Source organism: Prionailurus viverrinus, chromosome F1 (genome assembly GCF_022837055.1).
Source record: "Prionailurus viverrinus isolate Anna chromosome F1, UM_Priviv_1.0, whole genome shotgun sequence".
NCBI classification, from domain to species: domain Eukaryota; kingdom Metazoa; phylum Chordata; class Mammalia; order Carnivora; family Felidae; genus Prionailurus; species Prionailurus viverrinus.
Genome location: NC_062577.1, coordinates 27,447,623 through 27,460,439, shown reverse-complemented (window position 1 = coordinate 27,460,439; position 12,817 = coordinate 27,447,623). Strand labels below are relative to the sequence as shown.

The window sequence follows — 12,817 nt, the reverse complement described above, 5'->3', positions numbered from 1 at the left end:
GGCACAATTATTATATTACTAGTGGTCGGAAGGAAAGTTGCTACAATCTTTAAATTCGAACAGAAACAGATCACGTTACTGATTTAAGAATCTTGCTTCCTTTGGGGGGTGGGGGATTAAACTTCTCACTGACACAAATGTTCAAGTTTGCCTCTGTTACAATGAAGCTTTCTCAACGTTTATTCTCGAGAAGGTTATTACCTGTGACTATGCCAGAGGCACATAAATGCCTGTAAAGGCGTATCGTCCACAACATCTCTCAGAAATAAATACCTTCGGATACCTTGGAGTCTATCAAGTTTTAAAAAAGAAAACGATAGGGAAAGGGGAAGTAGTTTATCTGACTTCAGGGAAACTATCTCCTCCATCCCTTGTTTACACCTGATAATATGTCCACCAATTAAGCATTTAACTGATTTCTTTAAGGTCAGGTTGCAAAGGGGTCAATTCAAGTTGGGGCGTCAGGGACAGTTTCACATGGGAAATCCACTTTATTCCTACAGCAGGTGTGTGTCTTGGGTCAAAGAACAAGCTTCTCAGGTGTGGTGGCCCCCATGTGCTCTCGGGGAGATCCGAGGTCACTGGTTTAATATTAGCTCCCGGTGCCTCAGCCTGGTTACAAGGGTCCCTAAAGCTACCCTCTGTCCGGGAGGCGAGTTTGTTTTGAAATGGTTGACTGTATAAGGGACAGGCAAAGATAATTCATTTCGTTGGGGGGACAGGGAGAGGAAACGGGAAAGGGAATGAAGTTTAAACGTAAGCCAGTATCTCTAGAGAATGTGAAAAATGTCAAGTGCCAGGTTCTGAAGCCTTAGAGGATTTTGATGTCAGTGAGCTCATTTTGGACCCTCCTCTCCCTCACCGGCCCAAGGCCTCTGGGCACATGTCTGGAATGCGGAAGGGAAGAAAGTGATCTTCACCTACGAGGGCAGCCCCAGGATTTCCATTTAGAAAAACGCAACCCATTTGGAAACAAAACAAAACAAAAGCAGTCATTGCTCACTGACTCAATTTAATTAATCACACATTTATCGAGTACCTACTGTGGGCAAAGCCAACCTGCAAAGAAGATTGTAAGTGGCTCATTTCTTTTTAGATGTGTATTTATTTATTTATTTTGAGAGAGACAGAGCACGCATGGGGGAGGGGCAGAGAGAGAAAGAAAAAGAATCCCAAGCAGACCCCTGCTGTCAGCAGGAAGCCAGACCGGAGGCTGGATCCCATCAACCGGGAGATCAGACCCGAGCCAAAATCAAGTCGGTAGCTCAACCGACTGAGCCACCCAGGTGACCCTCAGCGGTTCATTTTAAGCAGCTTAGGAAGCCTGTTGCCTATACAAATAACGCAAACGCTTAGAAGGCTGGCATCGTGACTATAGTAAAATAGACGGGATGAAGAATCATGTCCTCTGACTGTGGTTTATGTATCCCTTTGTTCACACTTCCTTCTGTGGCCCGGAGAAATCAGGGGGTAGCCTGCAGGCCGGCCGCCCCCTCCCCCCACAGCGTGCACAGTAGGGCGCTGCACTAACACCACCGGCTTCGTCCAGGGCCTGGAGAAATCGTTCTCATCGATTACGGTCATGCGGCATATTTACCCATTGTGCCAATTAGCAGCCTGTAAGTCCTGCGGCAAGATTTCAGAGGTCATTCTGCCTTTAGAAACCAACTCTGAGCAGCCAGGCTCCATTCTGTCAGTTTGAACCTTGAGGGCTGTTTTCCCAGCCTTCTCTGGGAGGCTCTTCTAGTCTGGAACATTTTCATCTGAAGGGAAATGCTTTAAGGTACGGCTGAAGTCGCTCCGACGACTGGTTAATCTTGTCCCCGCTTCCAGATCCCAGAGCTGAGGCCACCCCCCTCTCTTTACCCTAGCAAATGGGAACTCCCTTCCCCGACATGCAGCCTTTTTGAAATTACAAATAAGTCGATAACTACAGGACTGACCCAATTACTGGCGCGTGAACTGGGTGAGCTGGAGCCATGTCCTCGTCTGGAAACCCGGGGCCAGTGTCAAGGAGGCCGATGTGATGGCAGGATCTCAGGTACAGGGAAATGAAAAGCAATCGACTCGGCCCAGATCTGGAAGTCGGCGGAGTGGAACGGCCTGGGCGAGCCTCCTTGTCATGCCTCCAATGGCCCTTTTCACAGTGTGAGCAGACCTTACAAAGAGGCAGTGACCTCGCCTTTCAGATGACTAGCAGCTCACCGTGATAACCAACCCCGCGGGGATTTCTTTGCAGTGATGTATGGTAAAGGTCAGCCTGAATCAGGAAGGAGCCTGAAATGGAGGAGGAGTTTAAGAAATGCACGTTTACTACTTATGAGGGCAGATGATAGCTCAAGCACCCGGACCGGGTCTTGTTGAGGAGCCAAAGGATCCTCTTTAATGAAACGACAAAGAGGGATTTATAAAGAACATCGCCTCCGCCATTTTACGTGAACGATGCTCGTCAGGATGTGGGAGAATAACGTGAAAACGTTTGACTCTCTCAAATGTGGTAGATGCCCCTCTGAAATATTTAAACGTGCCACGTGTCCTGGCTTATGAAGCATGAATTGGCTTAAATGAAGGTAAAGTTTTGCCTAGCCAGTTAGAAGAGTCACAAATTCTAAATTCGTGGAGCTGGAATTAGTGCGATACCTCTGTTTTCATGTTAAGATTCTCACTATCTATATTCATAAAACCCTGAAATACAGATCCGACCGAATTCGTGTTCATGTGATTGGAACTGGACGGAAATTTTGAAGAAAGCACTTACCATATCCATCCCCAGGGTGAAGTTAAACGCAGGAAGAACCCAGTGTTTTCAGGGCCTTTCATTCCCTTCCCTCCTTGTCAACATAAGCAATAGATCCACCATCTGACTTTGGGATTACTGGTATGGCTTTCTTTTTTCCAGGCACACAGGCTACACACCCAAGAACCGCCTTTTTTAAAAAAAAATTTTTTTTAATGTTTTCATTTATATTTGAGACAGAGAGAGACAGAACATGAGCAGGGGAGGGGCAGAGAGAGAGGAAGACACAGAATCTGAAGCAGGCTCCGGGCTCTGACCTATCGGCCAGCACAGAGCCCAACACGGGGCTCGAACTCACAGACTGTGAGATCATGACCTGAGCTGAAGTCAGACGCCTAACCGACTGAGCCACTCAGGCACCCCGAGAACCACCTTTTTTGATCACCCCTGCTCACACACCTACATGACAACTCCTGTCTGTTCCTGTGACGAGTATCTTATCAGATCCTTTCCCTCCATCTTCTTGGAGCCTTCCTTACCTCCTGCCTGGTCTATTCTCACAGATTATTGATATCTCCTTGCTCTCGGTTTCTGTTTCCTCTGATTCATTCTACTCACTATCAACGAATTAACTTTCCTACGGCATGACTTTGATCATATCTCTTCTGCTTATAAATGTTCAGTGGTTCAAGATTACCTACCAAATACAGCACACACTTTTCGGCCTGGAGACTCTACTGGTCCAAACATCCTTCTTGCTCCCTTTAAGTGCCCTAAACTCCGGCCAAGCCGGCCTGCTTGCCCACGTGCAAGCTCACTTTGCCATTTTCTGTTCTAGCCCTTTGCTAATGATCTGCCCACCTCTGTTTTTGTCCCCCATCCCCAAAGCTTTCCTCTTAAATCCAATCCAAGTTCGTTCATTCATTCATTCATTCATTCATTCATTCGTTTCTCCCCCATCCCCAAAGCTTTCCTTTTAAATCCAATACAAATTCATTCATTCATTCATTTGGTTCTTTTAGCAAACCTTTACCAAGTACATGCTAAATGTTGGGCACAGCTTCTGATAAAAGCATCCCCTGATTTCCCCAGCTGGAAGCAGCCTGCTCCCCTCTCACTAATATTTTAGTGTTTTCTACCACTCTGAGAAAAATTTCTCCTAGGCAGCAAGTCAGGTCCCGGCTCTTCCTTCTGGACTGTCTACATCTCTGTTCCCCCATCTGTGAACGTATAGTTCCTCCCTCATGGGGTAGTCGGGCTGTTGTGGGGATTAAATGTGATATGTTACTGTCCTTACTATTATTATTTATTGTGTTATTATATCTCATTTCGTTCTCCTTGAGACAAGGGCTGGGACTCTCTAGAACCTTGCAGGGGGTCTTTGCCTTCATCTTTTAATCAGTTTTATTTACTTGCAAGACACAGAGCTCTTCTCTGTTCCCTCAGGAGAAGAGGGTTGATTATAAGTGTCTAGACTGGAAGTGAAGCCTCATCACATTCCAGAGGTAGCTCTTGTTCTCCATGTGTCAGCTCCTCTCTCTACCTCCATTTTGTTCTCTCTTCCTCACTAATGGCTTCTGCAGCTGACTCAGAGTCAGGACCTATTCATAATTTGGTAGGTCCATTGCAAAACAAATGAGGGGTCCCTTGTTTAAAACGGAGGGAAAAATGCAAACTAAAACGTAACACTTCTTTCTGCAGCGGCCCTTTGTCTCTCTTCTCTGTCTCCACCTCCTTGGTGTTTTATATTTGCTATTTAACACCACCTTCCCCAGGCACGGAGACACTGGCAGGGCAGTGCAGACTCTCCTGGTGCCTAGGGGCCCAAGTCTGAAACTTGGCACCCACGGCTGGGTTCCCCTTCCCTGCCGTCCACCAGATGAGCACCATGCTTAAGGGAGGAGTGGAGAAGTTGAGCCAGGCATCACCCCTTCCCACAAGTCCACTGCCCCAACCCAAGGCAGACGGCCATCCCAACGCCCAATCTCTGCGGGCGATGAGGCACTTAAGTACCCGGATTGGGGGAGGCTGAGAGATCGCTCCACTGAATCACCTGCCAAATGAACCATGGTGTGCCCGCCTGGGGCAAGGACAGCTGTCACCGCACCCCATTTCCAGATGCCACAGGGCACAGGGGTCCAGCACTCCCCGGCCCAGACTCGGCTCCCTGCTGGGCAGTGTGGGGAGGAGGAAGGAAGGAGAAGGTGGGACGGACGAGGGGGAGCAGGTCTGAGAACTCAGGGCTGGGACGCAGCCTCGGGAAGCCGAGCGCCTGGTCCATGTTCCATTGTCCCATCCACTTCACCAACAAAAGCCAAACTCAAAAAAATAAAATTCAGCACTAAATCCAAGCATGGGGCCCTGTTTGACCACTGGCTGCCTGTCCATGAAGCTGGCCCTTTTCGGAGTTTAAAGGGGTCAACATACATACGGAAGAGCATAGTTCTGTCTAACGACTCTTGGGGTTGCACCTTCTACCGCAAGCTGGTTTATTCTTTCAGTTTCCCAAAATTAATTTGCCGAAATAGAAATCTGACTGGCCCCACTGTTTCTCTTTATTCTTTTTTTAAAAAAATAAATCACATAAGAACACCTGGGTGGCTCAGTTGGTTAAGGGTCTGCCTTTGGCTGAGGTCATTGTCTCATAGCTGGTGGGTTAGTGAGTTCAAGCCCCACATCGGGCTCTGGGGCTGTCCCACAGAACCTGTTTCAGATCCTCTGTCCCCCCCCCCCTCCTCTCTCTGCTCCTCCCCCACTTGTGCCGGGGGAGGGGGTGTCTCTCTCTCAAAAGTAAATTAAAAATGAGTAAATAAGTCACATAGGTCATTGGTTGCTGTCCAGCCAATGGGTTGGCTGCTTTTGGGTCAGGTGTCCATTCGGGTCCAATCATTTGGAGCTTTAGTGGACACAGCAGCTCAGCATAAAACGTGGACTCCTGGGATGCCCCCTCGTGGAGCTGCGGAAAGCAAGTCATGATTAAATCGTTAGTTTGGAGTTCATCAAATATGTTGAATTTTGCGTGAATTAATTTTATTTTTTAAATTAAAAATGTCCATTGAAGGCCCCTCGTGTGCAATATTTTGTGGCCAACATTATGGTTACATTTTACATATGGAAGGACTAAATGTTTTATTAAGATATACCTTTTCAATACGGTGTTTTCTGAAAGTTACACTGGCTGCCATATATTTGTCTGAATCAATGCAGTTCTAGATCATGTAAAATCCTGACTCTAGAGAACATCTTTAAAAATTACCTTGTTCAAGTTCTATCATTTTACGAATGGAGAATTTATTAATTAGGTCAGGACAAAATCAGACAATTACAGCATAATACCAAGCCAGAAAGAGTAAAGAGACAATCTCTATGTCAAAATTAAAAATAATTAAAAAATATAACAAAAGCACCTAAAACGTGTAGATAAAAGAGTTAATATCCTTAGTACACAAAGCATTCAAATAAATCAATAAGGAAAAAAATCAATAGAAAAATTGACGAGCAGGAGCAGACAATTAACACAAAAGAGTGTACAAATTGCCAGTAAAATGTTCAGCTTCACTATTTAAAAAAGAAATTAAAATGACAACAGATAGAATTTTTCTCCCAATTGTCAAAGATGATAAAACCCAGGGCTGGTCTATAAACCCAGGGAAACAGGAATATTCAGATGCATAGGAGAATATTTCAGAGCAGTCTTTTGAAGGTCAGTTTGACAATATTGATGAAAATGTGAAAGATACAAGAATTCTGACCCTCAATTTTGACTTCCAGGTTTGACTCCAAGAAGCACTTACGTATGTAGACAATGGCACATATATGGAATGTTTCATGACAATATTATTTGTGAAAGTGACAAATTTGAAATATCCAACAATCTACCAAAAAAAAGTTAAAATAAACTTACGATATTTTAGTCCATTGGATATTTTAGTCCAATATTTCAATGAAATATTATGTAGCCAATACAAAGAATAAGGAAGATTTACATGCACCTACATAAAAAGATGTCCAAATTGTAGTGTTAAATGGGAAAAAAAAGTTAAAGAAAAAATATCCATATTATGAACCCATGCAATTAAAAACTTCTATATATTACTATGAAATGTTACTTAATATCCATTAAACATTGTGTATAACATAAAATAATGTTCCAGTACAATTTCAGAAGATAGCATGTAGTCTACATACGCCTGTGGATGTGTAGGAGGAATGTCATCCAGGACCCTGGTCTCAGCAGTGGAGCCACAAGACGTTATTCCTGCTCTTAAAGAGCTTAGAGTCCAGGAGAGGGGATGAAATTGCTTCAAAGAATAAAAAGCACAGGATAGAGTGTCATTGGGTACTTACTGGCTCTGAGGCATTTTCATGTTCACAGAAACCCTGGGAGGTAGATCCCCATTTTTCAGATGACCAAACTGAGACCTATCTAGCAACACAAGGTGGGGCTAAGTACATGACCAATCCTTTCCCCATAGTCCTTACACAACCACAATTGTACAACTTCCATACCCACCTGTCCCTTGCAGCAGAGGTCCTGCACCACCTTTGACATTTAAAAAAGAAATTAAAAGTAGCCCAAACATATTGTGATTACGTATATAAATATTTGCAAAAATGTCAGAATTCTACTCCTGTTTTCTCTCTGTTGTAACTTCACGGAACTTTTTTTTTTTTTTTTTTTTTTGAGATTCACAGTGACAAGATTGTTCGAGAAGCCCTGGGTTCCAGGCCTGGTTCTGCCACTTGCTGCCTGTGGGCTCTGGGCAAGCCCAGTGATAAAAGTGTCACTAACAGACCTGCTTTGTTTGTCCACCTCCAGATGAAACAAAGCACGGGTGAGCCCTTTGAACCCAATAAAATAATGAAGATGACAAGTTTCTCCTCCACAAGCCTTGAATTTGGGCTCTTCCCCCGCCCCCCCCCCCCCCCGGCCCCTTCTCTCTGATTGAAGCATCATCACACAGAACCAGGAAACAAGGTCATTTTCTCTCTAAGAACCAGCTCACGTGCATCTCCCTGCAACATATGGGGATCTTTCTTTGGAGAGGTTGCTTGGCCAGGTGAACAGCTGTTGCTGGATGCCCTTATGAATAAGTGGCAATAACTCTGATAGAGTGAGCTTAAGAAGACAGCTTAACTACTTTGCCTTGCGAGTAGGCTTGTTTGGGGTTTTCCTTCACTTACGCCACCCCTGGATTTATTTCTCCTTTATTTTGTGTGGTGGCGATCACGGAAGTTGGCATTCGCTTAGAAAAAATGCTCTTTGGGATCTCTAGCTATTGTAGCTCGACAAAATATATGTTGGCTGGCAAAAATGTACAGAAAAACAGATTTTTACGAAATGTAAGTTAGATGCATAAACGGCAATATGCGTCAAATGCCTTAAATTATGTCCATCCTTTGCCCCAGTAATTCCACTGGGAGGGTTTTATCTGTCTGATCATATTGGATAATTATGAAAATGTGCATTTTTAAGGAGGTTTATTACAGTATTATTTATAATGGTAAAAATAAAAAATGATCTTACTAGATCCTATTACAGGATTGTTTAAATAAATGAAGGCACGTCTACCCAATACAATATATACGACTAGTAGCAATGATGTGGCAGATGTGTGTATACATTCACACACATGCACATGCACAAATATGTGGAGAGGTATTTTGTTGTTAAAACTGGGGTGGAAAACAGTATGTGTAGTAAAACCTCATTCTGCTTTAAAATCTCTATCTTCACTTCTATACAAAGTCTAGAAGATTCTATGTCAAAACGTGAATGGTGGTTATCCTTGGATGATGACATAGGATAAACACAAATACACACATACACACACACACACATTGTGTGTGTGTGTGTGTGTGTGTGTGTGTGTATAACAAAATGACCATTGATTTTATTGCACTTAAAAAAAATACGTTGAGTTCCCGGGTGGCTCAGTTGGTTAAGCGTCTGACTTCGGCTCATGATTTCACCGTTCATGAGTTCCAGCCCCATGTCAGGCTCTGTGCACAGGGCGTGGAGCCTGCTTTGGATTCTGTGTCTCCCTCTTTCTCTGCCCCTACCCTGCTCGCTGTCTGTCTCTCTGTCTCTCTCTCTCTCAAAAATAAACACTTAAAAAAATTTTTTTAAAAACATGTTATTTTTTCTTTAAATATAGAATTAGGAGATTCTATTCCCCCCCCCCCCATAAAGATTAGATGTATAAACGCAAAAGAATCCCCACTCACTGCACCAAGAATTCTGGTGAAGGCAAAAAATTAACAAAGACCTTAGATCTCCCAGGAATTAACTGTTCTGGAAGGGAGTCTGCAGAATTTTCAGAACTTTGTATCTCTTTTTAGCAATTTCTCTGATCTTTGGCGGTCTTGACGACTCTTTCATCCTTAGACCATGAAATTTGCACATCCACTTGTTAAAGGTTTATTTCACCGTGTTACGAGTGCTGACCTCTCTGTGGCCTCCACAGACCGGGCGCTCCTTGTGGGCAGGCGCCTGAAGAGGACGTGGCGAGTGGGCGGGCGGAAGAGGACGAGGTTCTCTGTAAACGTTGGGGACTGAATGCTCTGACAGAGCGACAGGCGTTAATGAGGTAGGTTTGTTAGAGGTCTGTGGCGGGAGAGAAGTCAATGTGGAAAAGTATGGAATGGGTTATGGAGGAGACGGTATTTGACATGACTTTGAAGGATTTATCTGAGCGAAAATGCAGAGTGGAAGGCCGCTGATTCCAGGCAGAGGGAACAGCAGGGGGAACCAACTGACCTGGTGTGCTTAGCCCTGAAGGGTTTCCGGGGACTTGGGCCTTTCGGTGTTAAGATCCTATCAGTCCTCGGCAAACCGTGATTGACTGGTTGCTTGGCAGAATCGTGTAATCAAAGGCAGGAAGATAGAAAAGCAAAGTTAAGAAACACGTCATCCACTTTGGTTAGAGAGTGGCTTCAGCGTAGGGAGACTGTAGACAGCAAGGTCAGGGAGGTTCCGTTGGGCCTAACTGAAGAGGGCCTTGAATGCCCCAGTGAGATTCTTGTGCTTCATTTTGTGCAAGTAGTTAAGACCAAAGGCACTTTACATCCTAAGGCTTGACTCCTCGAGCACACATTAAATCTCCCTCTCTCTCTCTCTCTCTCTCTCTGTCTCCAATATCTCTCTTCAAAAGCATCTGGTACACTTTCGGCTCTTTTGCCCTGACGTGATGTCTCCCCCTGATAAAAGCACACCTCGGATTTTCCAATGTCGTAATCAACTGCAAACGAGAACTGCCTTCCCTTGTTTGAGGGAAGTCGCTTTAGCCCTCATGGGGACAGACGCCACGGAGCCCTCCACCTCCACATCCAACCCTTCTGTCACTGGCGGACATGTAGGAGATGACTCACTGGCTGGAATTCAAGACGTGGCGGGTGGCGTCTAGGGAGCAGAGCAGAGGTGGGAGGCTCCTGGGGAGTGAGAGCGGGTGACCCTGGCCTCGTGTGCACCGTGCTGCTGAGCGGGGCGCCACCCGCCTCTCCTGGAGCATCTGAGGAGAAGCTTGGGCTGTTGCAGCATCGGGGTCTACACAGAAGGCCATTGCCGTCCGCATCCTGGTGTCTCTGTCTGTGCACCATAAAAACTGACAAAAGGGGCCTCACTGCTGAGTTTCAGACTGAATGTTTAATGCAATTAATGCATATTTCATAGCACAATAACTGCCAGAGCTTTGCTCTGCCATCCTCCCCGGCTGAGTTATTTACACAGCCATTTTGAGCCCAGTCACAGAGGAAGTTGACAAATGAGTATCTGTGCAACACGTCTGGTCTTTTCCCATGCAGATCAGGGCCTCACAACTTCAAAAAGTCCCTGAGCAGCATCTCAAACTCCACCCCCCCCCCCCCAGTTGGGTGAATAGATTTTCCCTTGGTAAAAATCCCTTGACTTCCATCCTTCCCTTTTCTCTCCTCCCTAGCCCCAAGAAAAGTATTAAAAAAAAAAGGGGGGGTATGCTAATATCATCGTGCCCCGAAATGAATCTTAGTGATTTCTCTCATTACAAAATCCCTAAAAACGAAGAGAGTGAGCTGTCCCCCTGGTCAGTGACTTCGTTTATTCATTGATCAGTTCTGACAGTCCTTTGCAAGGCAGCTCTGCCCCTAGGATGCTTTGACATAAATCAGGGGCTCCTCAGCTCACCTGCTCATCACCGGTGATGGATTTGGCAGGTTTTCAGGTTCCTGTGAAACAGATCTTTGGACCAGGAGAGCCAGACTGGGACTCAGAAGGTAGCATTCAGCACGAGAGGGATGTCGACTGACTCACATCTCGTGCCGTTTTTCACTTACTAGGCACAAATCCAGCCCTTTGAGTCTTAGTTGTAACCTTCGATTAAACATCAAGAAGCTTCACGTGTACTTTGTGCAACTGTCGTGTTCCTGACAAGTTGTAGATAATCATTTCTCTGGGTAAACGTGATCCTGTGTTTCCAGTGACTCATTTAGAGACTTTCCGGGTTGCTCTTTCTGTACCTTGTGAACTTTTTCTGCCTCCCTCTCCCCACCCCAGTCACTCTGCCAAATACTTAGTAAGAGAAAAAGAAACCAATTTAGGAAAGCGCAGTTGAAATGAACATTGAAACGAATCCTTTTACAACGTGTGAATACTCACCCTTTTTTTTTTTTTTCAACGTTTATTTATTTTTGGGACAGAGAGAGACAGAGCATGAACGGGGGAGGGGCAGAGAGAGAGGGAGACACAGAATCGGAAACAGGCTCCAGGCTCTGAGCCATCAGCCCAGAGCCCGACGCGGGGCTCGAACTCACGGACCGCGAGATCGTGACCTGGCTGACGTCGGACGCTTAACCGACTGCGCCACCCAGGCGCCCCAATACTCACCCTTAATATATCGATTTTGTCACTATGGACTTTTAGATGCCAAGTTTTCCTAAATAGAGGTCCGTCCACGGTAAAGCACCCTAGCAAATCAAAACAGCCGGATGGTTTTATTTTTTAATGAAAGTACAGAGCTAAATTCAGCAAGTTTGATTTTGATGATGAATAGATTCTTAAAAGTGCAGTCGGACGTAGCCAGCTCTCCCCTATCTATCACGTTTGGTTTGGGGGAACGCATGGGGATAGTTGTAAAACTCAGGCCTCAGAGTCAAAAACTGGGCTCCAAATAGGACACTCAGACACTCAGAGAGAAAGGTCATTTAGCCCTTTTGGCCGAGGAGAGGATTGAGATGTCAGTGACCGACTGTGGTGACATGAGACACTGTCATGGATATGACTTTATACTCGGAAGTCCTACCAGCCTGAGTTTGGTTGCTCACTCCACCTTCTACCAGCTGTGAGACTAAGAGTCACTGGTCTTCATCAAGCCTTACTTTTCTAACTGCAAAGTGGGTATAAGATAAAACTTACCTCTGATGCCCTTGTGATGGTCAGACGAGATAGCGCACGTAAGCCGCTTAGCGAGGCGCCTGATCATCGCAAACACGCGCTAACTACCAGCTTGAACGGGGTAGACTGTGATTCAGTGTGTTTTGATCTTCCCAGGCTCTCAGTGAGGCTGGCGGGACTTTGGATGTTATCATCCCCATTCCGCAAAGAGAATACTGGAACCCAAAGAGATTCTAGGTTCTAGGTCTTGCCAGCCACACAATGAAGGACGTAGGAATAGAGGCCAGTGAGTTCTAAGAACACAAACATTGCAGCCCTTTACCTCGCCCCTTAGACACTGGGCAACGTGGCATAAAATGGAAGTCCTCACTTCCTTTCCCAGCACCCAGTTATTCAGCCTGAACTGACCAGGGCTGGAGAGGGAAGCAGCCAGCCTCCCACTCCGTAGATGTGAGGCCTCTGACACTTGGCTACTCCTCTCTCTTCTTTAGCATAGAAAGGATGCTGAAATGCTAACAGCTTCCGGTTATTGAGGGCTCGCTGCTTTTTGCCTGGGATCTCGCTAAACGTTTTACCCACACGACTGCTGTCCTTTGTGGATGTTACAAACGACGGGGCAGGCTCAGAGAGGTGGGGTGACTTACCCAAAGGGGATAGCTAGCAAGTTGTGACGTCATGACTGAAATCAGTTAAGTCAGGGTGATCCCAAGTAG

At 45.5% G+C, this 12,817-nt stretch overlaps 1 long non-coding RNA gene across 1 annotated transcript; it reads right to left on the bottom strand.

Moving 5' to 3' along the window:
* Positions 1 to 5,475: 5,475 nt before the first annotated feature.
* On the bottom strand, positions 5,476 to 12,291 carry LOC125155565 (uncharacterized). The gene is made up of 4 exons (XR_007148267.1): positions 12,126 to 12,291; positions 6,926 to 7,038; positions 6,642 to 6,729; positions 5,476 to 5,693 (listed from the first exon to the last, which is right to left on the bottom strand). It is a non-coding gene; the product is annotated as an uncharacterized LOC125155565 (long non-coding RNA).
* Between the last annotated feature and the right edge of the window lie 526 nt (positions 12,292 to 12,817).